The sequence below is a fragment of the Dipodomys ordii genome, unplaced genomic scaffold (assembly GCF_000151885.1).
Source record: "Dipodomys ordii isolate 6190 unplaced genomic scaffold, Dord_2.0 Scaffold26, whole genome shotgun sequence".
In the NCBI taxonomy this organism is placed as follows: Eukaryota; Metazoa; Chordata; class Mammalia; order Rodentia; family Heteromyidae; genus Dipodomys; species Dipodomys ordii.
Genome location: NW_012267242.1, coordinates 7,022,094 through 7,044,023, shown reverse-complemented (window position 1 = coordinate 7,044,023; position 21,930 = coordinate 7,022,094).

Here is a 21,930-nt window from a genome sequence, read left to right as displayed (position 1 = left end):
GAGAGGGCCAGGAGAGATTTAGATCAAAAGCTGTCCCTTGGCTGCTTAGAGGTGTACATATATTCAGGTCACTTTAGTAACTATGGCAACAGGTAATTGAATTAATCTGAATGTTACTTATCAAGTTATAGTGGGGTTTTGATGGTAGCAGATTTCTTTATTTTTCATCATTCTTTTATAAAATAAAGGCATTTAGTTAGGCTACTGATTTTCACCTGACTACAGTTAGCACAATGGACTCTATTTTCTATGGCATTATATATGATTTATAGTCTTTTTTCAGTTTTCTTTATGATCCAAGGATTTTTATTTTTTTAATTTTTTTTGATCCAAGCATTTTTAAAGAGCATATTTTTAAATTTTCATATACTTAGGACTCAAAAATCTTTCAAGTGTGTTTGCAAAAGAAGTGATTCACCTTTGAATTATTTTTCAGTGATTTTGATTAAACATGTGGCCTATAGAATATAACTTTTTAAGGTACAAAAGTTTCACTGAGTTCAAGAACATGAATGGTTTCTGCAAATGTTCCATAGATAACCAGAGAAATGTATTTTTCCATTGAGAACTAAAACTGTCTCTTTTGGTGTACATACATGTATTACATGAAGTGCGTTATTAGTTTGCTCTACTTTTCTATGGCAGCATTATTTGGAATCTGTCTCTTCAGTCATGAAAAAGATATAGTTTATATTCTACCGAAATTGTCTTATAATTGAAGTAATTTAGCTTTTGTTATTTCACTGAGGTCTTTGGTTGGTATAAGTAGTAATTACTATTGTTTACTTAGTTTTATTACATGAAGTAATAGCTTCAAAAATACTTTTTCAGCACATATATGATCATTTCTTTGCCCAATTAAATGTCTCACATTCCAGTATTCTCTTTTCATTTTTATCCCTTTTATTTTGATCCTAACATCTCTAGTCTGGTTCACTTGTTATTTGATTAACATCACATATTTTTCTGTTTTTTTTCCCCCCTAGATATGTTAAGTAAGAGACATTTAGCCGTCCTTATGGTCTTCCAATGCTGTAATGGAATTATGACTGAAAAGTGACTATATAGGAAGTATAACTACATTTTTCAGTTTGAATCATAGCTATATCTGTGCAGCTAGTTCTCACCAAAGGCTGGGAGTTGGGTTCATTACTTCTGTCCTGATGCTCTCAAACATCAACAATAAAAAAAAAGTCTGGTCATTTTCTTTTCTTACTATCTGGGTGTGGGGGATGAAGATAAGAACATAGGAAATGTATAAACTCAAGAAAGGGGTACCTAACTCATAAAAAAGCACTCTTCACCCTGCCCAAATACATCCACTTCCAGTTATTACATGAATAATATTTATACTTGTATTGCATGTGAGACATTGCAGCAAGTTGAAGCTGATTTGTTGTGGAAGCACTGGCAAAGCATTAACAAATACATATACTCTCTGATGCTTGAATATCCTCAACATTCTTTTGCTCCAAACAGTGAAGGGTATCCAAACTATAAGTTTATTGGATTACAGCTCATTAGCAATTAAGTTTTTTTTCTACAAGGATTCTTTCACTGTACTCTATCTAGGGTTTCCGATGTAAGATGTACTCTTTTACACACTTTTATCTAGTCTCTCATATTCCCTTTTTTAGAACAATAATTTTTAAACAACAGGTTTCTCAAGACACAATTCACAGTTCATGCAATTTATTTACTTTGAGATAAATAATTTAACATGTATCAACAGATCCACAGAGTTGTGCAAATATCATCAAAATCAGTTTTAGAACATTTCCATCCATTTTCCTATGCAAAATCCCACATCTATTGGCAATCACTCACTGTGTCCTTCCTGCCTGCCGGTCTCTAGGCCACCACTAATCTATTTCCTTTCTCTACAGACTTTCCTATTCTCAGCATACCATGAAAATGAAATAATCTATCTGGCCATTTGCAATTGGCTTCCTTCACTTAGAACATTTGGTGTTGCTGTTTGTGAGAGGAGAGCCTGTTATGCCGCTCAAACTGGCATTGAGCTTTCTACATAGCTCACACCAGCTTCACACTGACAGCTTCAGCTTCTGCCTTCCAAGTAATGGGTTTTTGAAGTGCCTTTGTGATATGGCAGGTATTAAGACATCATACTTTTTTATTTTCAGAAGTATTCCATTGTGTGGATATATCACATTTTATCTAACCATTTATTAATTGACAGGTTTCCCTCCCAGATACATACACACACTTTATTTCTTTCTATCGAGAGAAATGTTGCTGTGCACATTCAAGTTTTGATTTGGACAGTATCACTGGGGACAGTATTATTTATTGGGTTATGTAGATACTCACTTTTGAGAAACTTCTAAACCACTTTCCAAAGTAGCCACATTATCTTACATCTCCATCAGAAGTGTGTGAGGGCCGCTGGGGGTGTCATTGGCTCAGGTCTGTAAATCCTAGTTACTCAGGAGGCTGATATTTGAGGATTCAGATTCAAATACAGCCTAGGCAAAGAAGGCTGTGAGACTTATTTCCAATTAATTGCCCAGAAGCCAGAAGTAGAGCTATGACTAAAGTGGTAGAACCCATTCCTGTGTATGTGATAGTGCCAAGGCCCTGAGTTCAAGGCCCTTGCATTGTCCACATTCTCTCTCCATCCTCCTAATAGAAAGTTGGGTAAAAGGCCTGTCAGGTGAGCAAGCTTCTTTGGCTAGGGAATGAAGCTTTGGTTCAGAGTCAGGGTTTTGTGAAATGTGTAACACTTTCAGTTGGATTCTTGAAAGATTCAAAACTAGAGTTAGAAATCAACTATATACAGAAAAAAAAAGCAGAAACTCCTTGAATCTCTGTAATTATCTGACCATAGTTAACGTTAATTCTTCGGGGAAAGAGATTAACCAATGTATCAAGACTAAAATACTGCCAATGTATTTGAAACAAATATTGAAAACGCTAAGCAAAAAAATGTACAAATCAACAGTCATAGCAGAAAACTTTAGGAAAAATTAAAAAAGTAGAATGGAAAAAGCAGAACAAAAAATCAAGCACTGATACAGGACATCTAAGAAAGACAATATTGATGGGATGAGAGTAAACCTAGAGTAACAAATTTATTTTAAGCAGGCAAGCCGCAATCCATATTTTAAAACTTGAAATCATAAAGTATATTTTCTGAGCACAGTGAAATTAAAAGAAAAAAGCAATAATGGAAAAGATTGCCATCCCCAAATGTGTGAAAAAACAAGCAAAAACTCAATAATCAAGAATAACCAAAGAACCCCAAGATAGGGACACAAGAGGTTTTATCTTTATTGCTGTTGTTTTTAATGTATTTATAATGTACTATGTGATTTTTTTGTTTCTTTTGTATGTTCTTTCCCCATGGTATAACCCCTGTTTTCCCTGTATTTGATTCCGGTGCCCCTCATCTTACTTATACATTCTAATTTGGGGAGGGGAAGGGGAATAACAAAATGCTGAAATAAGGATACAGGTTGACCCATTGTACAATGAGCTGTACAAGACACTATATTGGAAATGAACTTTACAACTTGTCAGGGGGAAGCATAGAGGGGTTGGAGAGGTAGGGAAGAAAAGGATGGTAGGGGAAAAACAAAGGAGGAGGTAACAAGGCTTGATAGGAAATGTACTAATTACTTTACTCATGTAACTGTAACCCCTCTGTATAGTATCTTTACAAAAAAATATATACTAAAAAAAGAATAACCATAATGTAAATTGAAAATTAATTAGAAAATTTCCTGGCACAAGTGGTTCATGCCTATAATTACAATAACTGTGTTGGTTGAGACTTAAGAATTAGAATTAGAAGCTAGTCCAAGCATAAAAAATCTACAAGACTCACATATCCAATTAGCCAGCAAAAAGTTGAAATGGAGTCATGATTCAAATGGCTGAACCCCAGCATTAATCGTGAAAGGCTGAGTGAGAGCTCCAGGACTGAATTCAAGCCCCAGTACTGGCATAAAGAAATAAAAGATAATTAAAACATAAGAATGTGTAGAATTCTAAAAAACTATGAATACAGAGAAGTCTGTATATCTTTATGCCCAATATAAATTTACAGATATATCCATATATGTGATATATAAATATGAAATATGTGTATATAAATATGAAAGAAGAAAAACTTGAATCCATATTTGAATATTCACTTTAAATACTTAAAGCAAACAACATCTAAACAAAGAGAAGAAAACAATAAATTTTGGAGCAATGAAAAGTGGAAACAAATAGACAATCAGAAGGATCAAAATAATTAAAGTTTGGCACTTTCTAAAAGAAATTTTGAAATGCTAAAAAGACTGATTAAGAAGGAAGAAAGACAAGAAACAAGAAAGAAGGACAAAAGAAGGAAAGAGAAGAAGAAAGGAAGGAAAGAAGGAAGGAAGGAAGGAAAAAAGGAAAGAAAGAAGGAAGGAAAAAAAGGAAAGAAGAGAGGGATGAAGGAAAGAAAGAAAAGCTAAAGCAAAGAAGGAAGAAAAGAAAAGAAAGATAGAAGGAAAACGAGAAAGGCTTACAAACAAAGGAAGAAGAGAAAAGAAAGAAATGAAAAGAGAGATAAAGCTCATATTTGCTTTCTAGAAAAGGATGCTCATTGTTACATTTTGTTTAACTATTCAAAATATGAGAAAATAAAGAGCTGTGTGCCAATAATTCTGAAATCTTACATAAAATAAACACTGATATGGTATTTTTTGAAAAATATACCATAGCAATCATAATCCAAGAATAAATAGAAAATCAAAATGATTACTGGTTTATGTAATGGATTCATTATTAAATAACCTCTGCACAAAGGAAATTCAAAGCCCAGGTGTCATTACTCATGAATTCCCCTAAACATTCAAGGAAGCAATAAAATCAATATTATAAAAATTCTTCTAGAGAAGAGAAAAAGAGGAATACTTCCTAATTCATTTTATGGTGCTGTTAAACTTTGATAGAAAAACCTGATAAGAATGTTACAAAAAGATGAAAATTTCAGGCAAATTTTCTTATGCAAAAGGTTAACAAAGACCTAGGGAAATAGATCCAACCATGAATAAAAAGACTAGGACCTTGTCATCTAATGGGCTTAAAATTAAAACTCAATTATCATGTTTAAAAAAAAGACATGCAAAATCATGTGGATTTTCTTTCACCTCTATTATTTTTATAGAGACAGAAACATAGTGGGATAAGACTCAACATTGCCTCATGATCAAGGCTCTTAGAATCAAGGAATGTGAGAAAACACCCTTAATCTGATGAAATCTACAAAGTGAAAAAAATGTTCTAACTAATAAAGAAATACCTACAAAATACCTCCACTATGTTTCGTGATGATTTTTTAAGTCTGTCATTTACTTATTGGCATGTAATCAAATTATCTATTCTTGTTCTTCTATTCAACAATATGTTGTGGTCCTACCTAGAGTACAAGATAAGAAAAATAAATTTAGAGATACAAAGTTTGAAGAGGAAGAGATAAAATTGCAATTTGGGGAGACAAAATGATTTTAAGCATAAAAAACTCAAGTGATGCTATGTTTCAACTAGTAGAATTAATAAGTGAACTGCCCTGGGTACAGTGCCAATGTACAATAGAAAAATACACTGAAATATACTTTTCCATATGTATACCTTGTCTTAGAAGAATCTAAATTTACTCCTCTGTGTCTTTCTAAAACTATTTGATTCAAATACAAAATGTCAGAATGAGCACTGAGCTTAGTGCTTGCATAGAGCAGAAATGCAATTAATTTATTTGTTCATTGAATGATACAAGAAATACATTTATAATAGCATGAAAACACAGTAGATATATCTGAATAATTACAATAGACAATATATGAGACCTCTAAAACAAAACAAAGACCTGAAAACCTAAGACAAACAAGAAGCACTGAGAGAAAGTAAAGAAATCCTAAATAAATGCATACCATGTTCATAAAAGTCATTTTTTTTATTTTTTATTTTATTTTTTGCCAGTCCTGGAGCTTGAACTCAGGGCCTAGGCGCTGTCCCTGAGCTTCTTTTGCTCAAGGCTAGCACTCTACCATTTTAGCCACAGTACCACTTCTGGATTTTTCTGATTATATGGTACTGAGGAATCAAACCCAGGGCTTCATGCATACTAGGCAAACACTCTACCACTGAGCCACATTCCCTGCCCCAAAAAGTCATTCTTATATTCATGCATATGTTGCCTAAATTCTTCTTTTAATTCAATACAATCTTGATCAAAATATGAACCATTGTTGCAGACATTGCCATGTAGATTCTGAGGTTTTCATAGAAAGTCAGCACTCTCTCATGATGTCAGGCTGTAGCTAAGGAGAAATAAAACTGCTGTTTTTGCTACCTGATAAAATACTATAAAATAATAATAATTAACATTTTATGTCATTGATGTAAAAAACAGGCCAACACAACAGAGGGATAAAAATAAACTCTGATAGCCATGCTCACCAGATGGTGACAGAGGTGACAGGAAAGTCAGGGAAGAGAAGAAATAGTAAGTCTGTATGTTGTGTTATTTAAAACAAATAGAGGAAACATAAACCTCAATTCCTACTACATTAAACAGAAAATAATACTATGTGCAATAGAAATCTAAATATTAGAGAAAATATTTTAAAACTTTTGGATATAAACATAAAAGACTATTTCCCTAGCAGTGTGCCTGGGATGCATGCTTATAATCCTAGTGATTTAGGAGGCTGAGACTGTGAGGATCATAATTTGAGGCTAGCTTAGGTATATACATGAAACCCCTTCTCCACTAGTAGCTGAACACTCTGGTGTAGAAGGCTGAGATTGGAGAGATCATGGTACCAGAACAGCCTGGGTGGGAAAATCCTTGAGATTTCCTTTCAATAGGGACTGGGTGAGGTAGTTAATGCCTACCATGTCAGCTATAGCAAGAAATGAAAAAAATATATAATAAGAAGCTTCCAGGTCTAGTCTCATAAGTAACCTGTGCCTGAGGTGCAACTCAGTAGCAGAGTGCCTGCCTGGTATGGGAAATCCCTGAGTTCAAATGCTTGTACTATAAAAAATTAAAACAATGAAAACATCACAAACCCTTACATGTCTCTTTCATAAAAGAGCCATTACATGTCCGGCAGAGAATAGGAAAGAAGCATTTGTCTTCAATGTAGACAACAACAATTTCAGCTTTTGTTATTTAAAATTTCAACTATTAAACATAAAGCAATTGCTAAATGCAAAGCAATAAAAGATATGAACACATATACTTTACAAAAAGACAAGTTTATATAATATGCTTCACTAGTTATGAGGGATATGTTGACTTTATAAAGCCAGTGCCATACCATAATATCCCTACAAAGAAGCTAAAGTGAAAATATCAAAGAGAAAATGCAAAGCGTGGGCATGAGTATGAAGAAATTATCGCTTTCAAGCACTTTTGTAAGAAGGAGGAGAGGAAAAAGAACAAGGAAGGGAGGAAGGTGAGGGGATCCTACCATGGTACCTTAACAATATGTGACAGGGTTCAAATTAGTTTTTTTTTTTTTTTTTGTCAGTCATGGGGCTTGAACTCTGGGACCTGGGTGCTGTCCCTCAGCTCTTCAGCCCAAGGCTAATGTTCTCCTACTTGAGCCACAGCGCCACTTCCTGTTTTCTAGTGGTTTATTGGAGATAGGAGTTTCACAGACTTTCCTGCCTGGGCTGGCTTTGAACTGTGATCCTCAGATCTCAGTTTCTTGAGTAGCTAGGATTACAGGCATGAGCCACCGGTGCCCAGCTCAGATTACTTTTTAAAATACATGTGTATGCTTTTGAAAAATACATGCTTTTAAAAATACATGTATATGCTGTATATGTTTTTGAGATTCTGCACTTCAAGAGAAATCAGTTCCTGCTGATTGTTTCTAGATGATAGATTTACTTAATGTTTAAAGATTCTACAGTATTTGAAGTTGGTATCATTTGTGGAGGGGAAGTGAAAAAACAAATCGTTTAAATAGGGATACTGGTGGATCCATTGCAACTATGAGATGTACAAGTCGTTATGTGGAAAACGAACTTTACAACTTTGGTGGGAGGACGGGGGAGGATTGGGGGGGGAGGGGGGGAGGATGGGAAGGGATGGGAAGGGGAAACAAAGGAGGAGGCTACAATGCGTGATAAGAAATGTACACATTATCTTGCCCATGTAATTGTAACCCCTCTGTACAGTATTTTCACAATAAAAAAAGATTCTACAGTGAAAATATAATAACTATTCTTAAAGAAATGTGCTACTTTAATCATTATAATATTTGTCAATGTTGAGCAAGCTGTTAACTGTCACTATAGTTCCAGCCCCCACAGTAAACACGAAACATAACATCTCGTTGGCTGAAGTCTTTGTGAAAATGAATCAGCCCTCTCCTACCTCCAATGGCTAAAATAATTGTAGTAATAATCTGATGGTCTATTTAGTCCCTTATTAGAAGATATAGTCCTAGCAAATTTTGTGCTTAATTTCCACAGCTTTAACCCTTTGCATTTTTAGAAAAAAAAAACCATTTAATATCATTTTCTAAAAGTGGAGAAGAAAGAGAAAATTAGGTTGGAAAAGCAGTTCACTCTTCTAAGAATTGTATGTTCTGAGTTTAAAGAAAATAGAGGCTTTTCTACCATCACCCAAGCCTGAAGCTATGTGTTCATTTCGATTTTGCAATCTGCCAGTCATCTCAAGAGAGCCAGGTGTGGCAAACAGATCCTCTTGCCTAAGTCTATAAAGCAAACCTCATCACCATGAGTGTCAGAGCCCTGAGATTTATTATCAAGTGATGTATTTTCAAAGAGCAGCACAAAGAGTCTTTTAACACTGAATTTGTCAGGGACCTTGCGGACATCAAACAGATGCTTTTCACTTGTAGCATTTGACTCTGGACTTCAATGTTTCATATGTTAAGTGATTGGAAACTTGGGAACCATGAAGTAATACTTTGCTCTGATTTGGAAAATTTGAGTCTTTAACAATGAAACTTTAGATGTGTATTAAGAAATACTTTGAGGAATGGTATAGTGTTTTCTTTATAGAAGGGGCTATCATTTGGTCCACTCTTACTACTCTTTCAAGGATTAAAAAAAAATCCCTCAAGTTGATTTCACATTTTCATGAGATCTTTTTTAAACCCTTCTACTCACCTACATTTTCCTTGATTTCTTAAAAAAATTCAAATAAGCACTGTGTGCATGAGGCTTTAATAAAAGACTCCTAACGTGGGTCATTTGATTTTTTTTTGCCTTAAGAAAGAAAACAGATGCCAGCAGCTGATTGTGATCATGCCATATTCTTCAATAAACACGGCGCCTCCCCTAAACCCAGCGTGCTGCCAGCATTTATAATTCTGCATACATTTGAACCCAGATAGTTATATTGAGCTTTCTTGGTTACCAAGCACATGATAAACCACAGAAAGCATGCAAACTGGAAGAAGCAGAGTCTGGCTATGGTTCATAGCCCTGATATGCAGCTTTTGGTTCCACTAACTCTAACTGCATTTTGAGCTGGAGAGCAAGGGAAAGACATGGGGCTTCTGGAACTAGAAGGCAGGCAGTGCCCAGCATTGCTAACTCATGGGATACACAGCTAGGCCACCAACATGATCTTAAGCCTGTGCCATAAAAGTTATCATTTATTTATGAGCAAAAATGTGAGCCTTCCCGAGTTATGAAACTTACAAATTTCACTCAACAGATGTTTTTTATAAGACTTTTTACAAATTATACTTTTTTAAAAATTAACAAAGCACACCTTCTTTAGTTTGGACTCTATTACTCATTCTTCAGCACAGTCTGGACTACAAGGAAATAAAGTTTATGGACTATCTCCCTAGAATGTACTAGAAATGACAACATAGTTCCATAAAAGTTTGTGCTTGCTTGACAAGTCACACAAAGCCCACCAAGAATGATTTCTTGAACGTAAGATGCACTGGAGAAAGGATTAGATGTCTAATTGAATACTTAGAATAGTTTTGTCAGAGAGATATTGCCTTCACTTTTTCACAACAAAAAAAGAGAACAATTCAAGGGAGATGGTTTATGTGTTGATCCCATCACCGTGGACCCCAGAGATCGAACTCGCTGCTCTTCCTATTCATGCTCTTTGGTTATATGGAAAATACACCTTAGAGCTCAGTCTACTTTGTCATAAATGGAGAGTGTGCTGTTCTCTCTAGGCTGGAGAGAAGATTTATCCCATGTAAAAGAGAAATCACGAATAATATTCTTCCTGCCCCTCATGTGCACCATCATTTGATAAATCAGACCGGGTGGACTTGAACACACTAGCTTTATTATTGACCAGCCCAGGTTGATCACAAAACATTGGCTATGTCCAGAAAAGAGCTCTGGTATTCCACTTCAAGGCCAGATGTCTAGGCCAGCCTGTCAACTGGGTCATTACAACTTGATTGAACGGATAGGATGTCACCTCTCATTAGCTTGAGGTCTGACCTTTTAGTAGATCAGTTTTAGTCCATTGAGACACATGGACCATGAATGCTATCTACCAGTGAGATAATCTGCTCTCCTTCATGAAGGGCTGATGAGATGTTAGCATGGCTATGCTAGCAGAAGTTTTTCATGTAACAAACAGTTTAAGGGAAAAGAGGTTCACTTATATTATTCTTTCATATTTGAGTTTCTTTACCATGAAACCTAAAAGGAAGTTGAGATTTTTCAAGCTCTGCGTCCCTCTCTTTGTTCTTCACATAGGAAACCCCAGCCTTCTGTTTTCCACCACTGTCCACAATGTGGAGTTACTAAAATGACACTGAGATGGTTACATTGTCACCATCAGTAAAACCCCCTCCCCAGTTTATCATTCCTAGTTCAAAGCTTGGGTGAAGTTGGGTTATCTAGTACCTTCAGGAAAGGACAGATGTATAGTGAATCCCACTAAAAGGAGAGGAGGCTGGAGGTGCTTCTGGGACCTGAGATTTTCTCTCCTGTTAGGACCTATTCCTCTGTCACCACTTAGAAAAAGCCTTAAATAGCTTGTGCTATAGTCAAAACAATAATGAAATTGTATGTATTTTTTTTTTTTTGGTTCTGGTCATGGGGCCTGAACTCTGGGCCTGGGCGTTGTCCCTCAGCTCTTCAGCTCAAGGCTAGCGCTCTACCACTTGAACCACAGTGCCACTTCTGGCTTTTTTTCTTTTTGCTTATGTGGTGCTGAGGAATTGAACCCAGGGCCTCATGCATGCAAGGCAAGCGCTCTGCCACTGAGCCACCTTCCCAACCCCTATATGTATTTCTTTATTCTAATAAGTCTTTTATTTTATTAAGCTTATTTGCTGTCATCATTATTAGTAGTATTTATTTTGGTCATCTGAGCTAGAGTATTTCTATGTAACCCAGGGTTGTCTTGAACTTGAGATCCACCTGTCGCAGCCTCCTGAGTGCTTGGATTACAGGTATGTGGACCATTAGGAAAGCTTATTTTTAACATAGCTATTGTAATGATCATGTGGGTCTTGTACTTCTGTTGAAGTGTTGAATTACATTAATTTACCTACATATGTTGAACCAGCTTTTCATCCCTAGAATGAATCCCATTTGATCATATTATATGTTGTTTGTTTGTTTTGTTGGTTGGTTAGTTGTTGAATCCAGTTGGCCAGAATTTTATTGAGAAGTTTTGCATTGATGTTCATCAAAGACATGGTTCTACAGTTCTCTTTCTTTGATGGGTCCCTATGTGGTTTTGGGCAGAGTGTTATACTGACTTCATTGAACAAATTTGGCTGTGATCTTTCCCTTTCCATTTCATTGAAGGGTTTGAGGAGTATTGAAGTGAGTTCTTCTTTGAAGCTCTTACAGAACTGGCTGTCAATCTATTGGGTCCTGGATTTTTCTTGGATGGAAGGTCTTATATTGCCACTTCAATTTTGTTACTTGTTATGGGTTAGTTGGTTTAAATCTTCTTGGTTCAGTTTGGGTATATCAATATTGTCTAGGAATGCTTCCGTTTCCATTTCTTTCAGGTTCTCCAATTGCTTGGCATAAAAGTTTGCAAAGTACTGCCTTATAATATTTTGAATCTTGCTTGTTTCTGTCATGATGTTCCCATTTTTGTCTCTAATTTTATTTATTTGAGTGTATTCTCTTATAGTCAGTTTTGCTAAGGGTCTGTAAATTTTGTTAATCCTTTTCAAAGAACCAACTTTTTGTTTTGTTGATTCTTTCTATGTTTTTCATCTCTAATTTGTTTATTTCTGACTTAATTTTGATTACTTGTTTCTGCTTGTTGGTTTGGGATTTGGCTTGTTCTTGTTTTTCAGTGAGCTTAAGGTGCATCATTAAAGTGTTGATTTGAGATTTCTCCAATTTGTTGATTTTGGCACTCAGAGTTATAAGTTGTCTGCTGAGTTCTGTTCCAGAGGGGCTGATATTTTGTGTGTTTATTTTTATTCAATTCCATAAATGTTTAAATTTCTCTTCTAATCTCTTGAATGTGTCTATAAATCTACATGTAAATGCACTAGATGGTGAAAGACAAAAAGTACACTTGGACTTGATCAATTATATACAACCTTACACATTCATTCATACACTGAGACCATAGGAAGATATTCTTAGGAGAGGATCACAAGGGCTCAATAGTTATGTGCATATGATCATATAAAATAATATTTTTCAAAATGCACTCCAAGAATGGAAACTAGAGGTTTTTTTCTTATTTTTCATCTTTCATTACTGCTTTTGTTTTCTGTACCTTTTGTCTTGTTTGTAAGTTTATCTGTTTGGGGGAGGGTAAGGGGAGAGCACAGAAATGCTGGGACAAAGAGTGAACTCATTAGACACTATGTTGAAAATGAGTGATACAACTTCTGGGAGAGGATGGGGAGGGAAAACAGAGCAAGCAAAAGAAGGGGGGCATAGTTCAAAAGGAAATGTACTCATTACCTGATTTGTGTAACTGTAAGCCCTCTGTACATCACCTTTACAATAACAATAAATAAATAAAAAGATTTAAAAGTAAAAATAAAAGTAAATTAATAAATTAGCTAATGATAATTTTAAATAAGATGAACTTTGCATTATTATTTTCATGTGTTAATGTGTATAAAACCAGGTATGACTTTTTTATTTTTATTATTTATTATTGGTCTTCCCTGATAGCTTTAGCATTGGAGACATATAATAAGCTCAGAGTTTGTAATAGCCCAAGAAATTACCTCAGAAGCTAAACAATTGCTCTAAATCTGAGAAATTAGCTATCAATTTTCTTCTGAAAATTGGTTCAAAGGACCATTCTTGAAGCACATGAGATGATGCTCTAAAGGAAAGACAACTCCAGAAGGTAATTACAGAAACATTAAAAATTTAGGTTTGTAAGATGTTTAGACCTTCTCTTTCCCACATCTCTCAAGTTGAATTTAGAGAAAAGTAGGCAGAGGTGTTTTTTTGCTATTTGCATAAAGCAACTCAATGGATGGCAACATCTAGAAGCCAGATATATGGGTTTTTCATTAATTTATTTTTATTCACTCAGTACCATTCATTAAGAATATACATTCATTAAGAAAAAATTCGATGAGTTACGTGTGTCAAACATTGTTTGAGGTGCTGGGGACAAGAGACAAATTCTACAAACCATCTTAAATTCAGCATTGACAGCTGGATGGGGGGAGAGAATATCCAACAAGGGATTACCAACTAGATGCCACGGAAGAGGAGGAGCTCACCTCGGTCCTGCTGCCTCCAGAGAGCCTCCTACATACTGAGAAATCTCTGTTGAAATTTCTAGAAAAACCAGATGAAAACTAGACAAGGAGAAAAAGAGAGCAGCAAGTGTGGTGGACGTACTTACCTGATCAAATTGGGCCCAGCTAGGTAATTAGAATAGTCATTTATTCAAAACCAAGTCATTGTTACTGTTGTAAGATCATGCCATAAGCTGTCATTACAAATACTGCCATGTTGTGAGTCGCAGTAGCATATTACCCAATAAAATGTGCTGACACAATCATTGGTAACTGTTGAAAAGTTCTCCATACCATTTATTTGTCTTTCTCACAATGTTTGAGTGGTTGTTAAGAGCCAAAGCTTGACATTTATCCAATGTTTCAATGAATATTTTGAAGTGTATAATTCAGTGTGGTACACACTATCACCCAAAACTAGGTTATCTTAGGCACATGAAAAATAACTATCATTAGATTAGATGAATGAGTGAGGTGTTTTGGTAAAATTAGATGATAAACATGACATTTCTTTGTTTATTAAAAGAATGCCTTGCTGGCTGTGGGTGGCTCATACCTGTAATGCTAACCTCTTAGGAGGCTGAGACCTTGAGAATTAGTTTGAAGCCAGGTCAGGATGAAAAGTCCTTGACACTCACTTCAAAGTAACAAGGAAAAAGTTAGAATGGTAGAAGGAATCACTGCTAGCCATGAGCAAACAAGCCATGCAAGTGGACAAGGCCCTGAGTTCAAGATCTAGTACTGGTATATGAGAGAGAGAGAGAGAGAGAGAGAAACAGACAGACAGACAGACAGACAGACACAGAAGAAAAAGAGGGAGAATCTTACTGACAGATGTTTAATAAGCATTTTGAATTAGTGAATACCTGAATATATAAATGAATATTTGAAAGTAACCTGGTGAAGTCTGATTAAGACCACTAAAGAATGACATCGCCCCATTTGTTAGGAAATGGAAAGATTTGGAAAAAAAATTATATTAAGTAAAGCAAGCCAGGCTCAAAGAAACATAGGTCCCATGGTTTCCTTATTTGAAATAACTAGTATATATCTAAGACAAGCAGAAAAGGTCAAAAGCTATGTACATATGACCATATAAGATGCTTTTAAGCAAAATGAACCCCAAGACAGGGACACAAGTGGTTTTTTCTTTCTTGCTGCTGTTTTTTAACGTACTTATGATGTACTATGCGATTTTTTTTGTTTCTTTGTATGTTCCTTCCCCACAGTATAACCTCTGTTTTCAGTGTATTTGATTCCAGTGCCCTGCATCTTGTATATACACTTTTCTAATTGGGGGAGGGGAAGGGAAAAAATGCTTAACTAGGGATACTGGTTAACCCATTGTAACAATGAGATGTACAAGACACTATGTTGAAAATGAACTTTACAACTTTGGGGGTGGGGGATGGGGAGGGAAGGGATGGTAGGGGAAATTAAACCAAACAAGGAGGTAACAGTGCTGGCTAGGAAATGTACTCATTACCTTACTCAGGTAACTGTAACCACTCTATCCAGTATTTTTACAATAAAATCATATAAAAAGAGAAAATATTTGTAGGGCAACTCTTTGTACAGAATGTAAGGAAGTACTTACTTTGAGATAACAAGTGCTGTGGTCATTAATATCATGTCACAGAGTGTAGTATCACATTATCCAATGAAATGTGTTGAATAAAACCTGGTAACTGTTGACAACTGTGCCCCACCCTTTCCCCCACCCCACAGAAAACCACATCTCCTCACATCCAACACCCCCAGACAGTAAGAACAACCCTCTGCCTGAAATGATCTTGGGTTCCTAAATGTATGGAATCCAGACTCACGTTAGTGGATGACTTCAATCATCCCACATGGGACCCATCGAGTGCACATTTCCTTTTTTGTTTTTGTCTTTTTTTTTCTTTCTCTTTTAGTTTTGAGGTCCATATGTCTGTTTGGCTGGAAATCAAGTTTCATTACATGTTCCTATTATCCCATTATATAACAATTTTATTTATCGCTATTCATATAAGGACTAATTTCTTTGATAGAAAGGCTGCTAGTGATTATTTAAGCTCACAGCTCACACATAATGAAAACAATATTACCAGAACTCCAAATAAGTGCCGGACCTTAGAGCCATGCCTCTTAGGCCCTTTCCACAATCATGTAATTTCCTAATGTCAATGTATCCTCTCAGCTTCTTATGCATATATGGTGAAGGCAGACAGGAACTTTATTAAATGCTGGAAATTCATGAAAAAAAAAAAACAAGCACAATGTGCTTAATCTCCATGTTGGCATCGAGAAGTTCTCCTGATGCCAAAACTAGACTTGAGTTCAGGGACCCACAGATATAACGAATGCATGTTAGGAAGTCGGCCGTTTTATGTTAGCACATTCTATATGTGTATACTCTGCTCATAGAAATGGCAATCTTGTTTGTGACTATGCAAACATTTTTAGTCATGGCGCACACTCGGAGGTTGAACGTAAAATAGGTTGTATAAAATATTAAAAGAACATTGATGTCAAGTCAGATGCTGAACTATTTTCCCACACTGATCCATAAGTAATTAGATTACATTCTGTAAACAAAGGATTGGCCTGACAAGCTCACTTTCTTATTTCTCAGGGTCTGGGAGCAATCAACGATGCCTCGGTATTAACTTTAGAGAGTATATTTCCAACTGAAAAACATTTTCTGCTTAAAGAATGTCACCTTTGTGTCTCAGATGCTTACTTTTTTCTTTGTTTGCTTACAGATGTATAGATGAGAAAATGAATTGGTTAGTGTGTGGTTTAATGAAGGTAGTTGCTTCAGTCTATGCAAAGTGTCTTTCTTGTTAGCCATCAAAAACATACCTTCTTCAGTCAAGCCCCAAGAATATTCCAATTAATTTAATCTTTGCATTTCCTCAGGCCATCCCAGTTGCAGTAAATTATGATATGCACAAGTAAGAGATCTTATATAACATAAGATACACATTGGAAAATGTTGTGAGAAAGTAATACCTTAGAAATCATTCCCAGTGACTAGTTTTTGTTACATCCTTAAAATATAATGTATAAAATACAGGGAATAACATAAGATACACACTGGAAAATGCTGTGAGAAAATAATCCCTTAAAATAATTTCCAATGACTGATTTTTGTTACATCCTTAAAATAGAATGTACAAAATTCAGGGATAAAGAAATGACTATCCTTACATATTTAAAGTAAATGCCAAGACTTGTGTGGCTTCAATAGTAGGGTGCCTGTCTTCCAACTGCAGGGCCCTGAGTTCAAACCATAGTATCATCAAAACAAAACAAAATAATAATAAAGACAGAACTACTTCCAAACTATGGCTAAATACACATTATCTGTGGTCCGTTTGCAATTATAACTTGGCTTCCATATAACTTTATGGCTTCCATAAATGCTCCTAAGTGATAAACACACCAGTTCAGTCATCAACTGTTACATTTTACAAAAAAAAACAACAAATAAAAATTAGAAGTTAATTTAAAAATTAGAATTCAGAAGGGAGTGTTTGATTAATGACCAATATCTCATGGTGTTTTGTAGCACAAGAAAAGAGTGGAAATCCACAGACTTACAGTTACTACCATAGGTGCAATCATTTTCTTCTTGCTTGAATTGTAGAATTATTATTATTATTATTATTATTATTAGTAGTAGTAGTATATAACTTTCAAAATTAGTTCTCTAAATATATAACTTATAACTTTTAGGGTTGATACCTGATTATCCTTTGTACATAAATAAACATGTTACTCTTTATATGTAGAATTCTATGAGCACTGCTTATGTGTGATTATGTTAAGTAAACTTAAGGGAGTCAGACAATTTAAGGAACTCATACAACAGATTCATCCTTTTGTATTTAATTGCTTACACATAAAAGTTACAGCAATTAAGCATAGCTTCTAAATATAGCTTCTTTTGGAAAGTACAAACACTTCTATTTGAAGCAAAAATATATCTTGAGTTAATAAAAGTAATCATTACAGCATTAGTAATGATGGATCCATGAATGTGTTCTTTGTTTCAAGCTGTGTCTTAGATTCTTAAGCATGCTAAAACACACATATGAATTCAGTCTCAACATGTTCTTTTGATTTTTATTTCATTGTCTCCAGTGGACGTGGACAACCTTGGGAGCAGGATATTGGGTGAACTTGATTCACCATAGCACTGCTCAGTATGATTCAAACTCTAGAGTAACTAATCCCAGAGGCCATCTTTCTACTGTGTCTGTCACTGTTCCCTCCCAGAGTCTTCTCTTCTTGAGGTCTCTAAAGTTCTAGGATTATAGGTATGCACCAGCATACCCCACCACTGTGCATAGTATTTTTAAATGAACTACAATGAAGCTATCCAACCTTTGGAATTATTGATGAGTTACAGAAGAGCTAAGTAAGCTGAGGTAACGTGGATCATTTTGACTATCTCAAATCTGGGTAACAATCATCTACCTAAAAATATCAGACGTTTGGAGATGTAGATGGTAAAAATTCTCTTTCTGAAGCAAACATACCATGACTGCAAACAAACTGAAAGTTTAGAATTTCATAAACAAATTCTGTCTCCTAAAATCTGATGATTAAAAAACCCATTGATATATGTTTGACAGAAACATGTACCATTTCAAATATATATATAACTTTGGACAGATTCTACAGTCATAAAAATTTCATACTTGGTTTTCCCAAGATAGGTGTCATGGAGATCACAGGAAAATACAGAGTCATCTCGATTAATAGAAGAGCTTACTATTGAGAAAATTAAGGCAACTAGCACGGACCACATAGACAGTGATTATATGCTCTTCTTGGTAACTGTTTGACATAGCCTTTACCCTCATGAGAACCTACATACAGTTGCCTATAGATATTGATGTTCAACATGTAAGGGAAGCAAGCCAGGCTTGTCAAGGCATCACAGAAAGTCCACAAGGAAATTGATGCAGACAAAACATTTGTCTGGATGGGCTTCCCCAGACAGTGTTTTTGCCATATGTTAAAAAATTTATGATCCTTTTTATTTTTATATATTTTAACTTTTGGATTATGATTATAAAATTTTTCTTATCATTTATTGATTACCTTTGTCATGAATACACATATACACACACATAGGCACACACTATACATATGTACAATGTAATATATTGTTGAATTAATTTTTGTTTGAATTAATATATTCAAATATTCAAGTTCATTTCTTATTGATGTAAAATCCAATTTCTTTTAGTCCCAAGTAAGTTTAAAGAAAGATACCATGGGTTTTGATAACTTCTTGTCTTTCTACTCTTTCTGAAAATCAAATGGTTATTTCCGTTGCTTACCATCAATGTTTGATGTTTCTCTCTCAACATCTGGATCTCATCTCCATGCATATAAGATATTCACCCATGTGTGGGCCCCCCTGCCCTGTCTGTGCAATTGTTTAAAGGATCTTAAGGATGACTTAGTTAAGATTCCATGCATTTCAATATGCTGGCTGGAGGGATTGATTTTAAAGTGGAATTTAAAAGTAGTCATTTCTTTAAAATATCCTATACAATTCTGTCTTTGTTTTATTGTTTACAAAAAATTATATAATTACATTTCAACATGGCATTTCCCCCCCAAAGTTCTCCAAAAATGACTTCTTAATTGGAGCACTATCTGCTTGGGTTGGTGGCTAAATAGGACCTATGAATCAGGCTTTACGTTGGATGGAGATCTGCATTGGCATAGTTCTACCATACATTTCAGCTCTTCAACTAGAATTTCAGTTTGTGTAACTACTCCCCACCAACCCTACCTAAAAAAGTTCTTCTACTGGAATTCAAGCTGAGCAAATATATATTCAGGTGAGCACACAGAGGACAATTTAGGCTTTGATAACAAGTGAGATTACTGAATGGGGTTGAACAAGACACAGACAGTAGCAGAGTGTTACATTTCTAAATGAAATTACCATTATGATATTTTGTATGTGTGATGGTCCTGGGTCTTGAACTCATGGCCTAGATTCTGCCCCTGAATTTTGTTGCTCAAGGCTAGAGCTCTACTACTTGGGCCACAGCTTCATTTTTGGACTTGGGTAGTGAATTGGAGGTAAGAGAATTTTTTTTGGTAAATGACACACGATTTCTCCGTGACATTCCTATGGCTTAAAGCACTGATGTGATTCACATAGCTTAGTAACTATAAAGCACTCCACATGCTATTTGTTTTAAGTTCATTCTTGTTGACACTTTAAATTAGTGTTATATGGCCCATTATACAACAATGGTTGGTCTACTGTTTAACCTTTTTCATGGTTATTTTGTTTTTTACTTACATGACTCTAAATAACAATTTTTAACTGTTACTTTTTAGCTTTATAGTTTCTCATACTGTATCATCATCCCAGTGAGTAAGAGTGGGTTATATTGTTTTTTAAAAAATTGTTCTAGTACTGGGGCTTGAGCTCAAGGCCTGAGTGCTCTCCCTTAGGTTATTCACTCAGGCTGCCACTCTACCACTAGATCCACAGCTCCACTTCAGGCCTTTTGGTAGTCAATTACATGAGGTTCAAGACTATCCTTCTCAGGCTGACTGAATTATGATCCCCAGTTCTCATCCTCCTGAGTATTTAGGATTATAAGCATGAGCTATCAGTGCCCAGCTGGATTTACATTTTTTCATCTGTCTTGTTTCATTCACCTACTCACCCCACCCTCCACCATTTCACATTTGTTTCCTTTTTACTTATATCCCCTTAAACATTCCCTTTCTCTCTTCCCCTTGTTTGGATGTGTGTAATGACACAATTTAGTGTATTTTTATCACTTTCCTCAATTTAGAGTATTGTAAAGTATGATTTTTATGGCTTAATAATGCTATGAAAGTGACATACATTGAGAATGAATACTACTACTGGTTCAAAATTTGACATTTTTCCTGCCTAGCAATTTGTGTCAGACAGCAATTTGTGAGAAAGGCAGTAGCAGCCAGCCATGCTCCCATTTGTACATAAAACCATGAGAGAAATAAGCCATATTCTACAGTATACTGTTACTAAGTGACAATGTTCAGTAGGTTAAGTGTATTAAAAGCATCTTCAACTTAGTATATTTCCAATTTACACTGAGTTTATTTGGATGAGGTCTATTGTAAGCTAAGGAACATCTTTTATTTTTTCAGTGATTATATTAATATGATTATGTAAACTCTACTTGAAGCTGAAACATGCAGTTTCTAAGATTATATTGTCATCTGTAAAAGTTAGACTCGTTGTAATTAATAGTTTTATGTATCTGGGTATGGTGGCATACACCTCTAATCCCAATAACTGGGAAACTAAGACAGGAAGATTTTGATTCAAAGCCAGTCTGCATTAGAGTCTGCATTACTGAGTTTCGGGCCAGCCTTGGCTACAATAGTGAGACCCTGTCTCAAAAACAAAACAAAGCAAAATGTAAGAAGAATCTCAGAAAAAGAATAACGGTCAGATTTAATTCTATGGCTTCATATTATATACAAAGACAAGTAACTTAAACCTGTATTTCTCCCTTGTGCACATCTTCCTCAATACTTTAGTACCTGCTGAGAAAAATCTGTATCCTCCTGTCTGGTTGGGTAAATGACTACACAAGTCTCCAGATTATATGATTTCTTATTGTATGAACTTCAGTTCCTTAAAATCCTTAAAGGTTTATGCAATTATCCCAAAGAGTGAAATCCTGAGCACCATAATCTTTTTTTTTTTTTTGGTCGGTCATGGGACTTGAACTCTGGGCTTGGGCGCTGTCCTTGCGCTCTTCAGCTCAAGGCGAGCACTCTACCGATTGAGCCACAGCGCCACTTCTGGTTTTCAAGTGGTTTATTGGAGATAGGAGTCTCAGGGACTTTCCTGCCTGGACTGGTTTTGAACCACAATCCTCAGATCTCAGCCTCCTGAGTAGCTAGGATTACAGGCGTGAGCCACCAGTGCCCGGCAGCATCATAATCTTAACTGATAAATTCCTGAAAGATTAAATTTTCTAAGTTTAGAATCCTCACAGTCTAAAATGTCTGAAATCTAAAATCCCCTAGTTCTGGGGGGAAAAAAAGATAAAAAATATATGTATTTTAAAATGATATTTATTTGTGTAACATAAAAGATGACAGAACAATTCATAGATCACTTTACACAAAATAGGCAATAATAATATGTTTTTGCATGCATAAACATTGAGGCATTCTAATG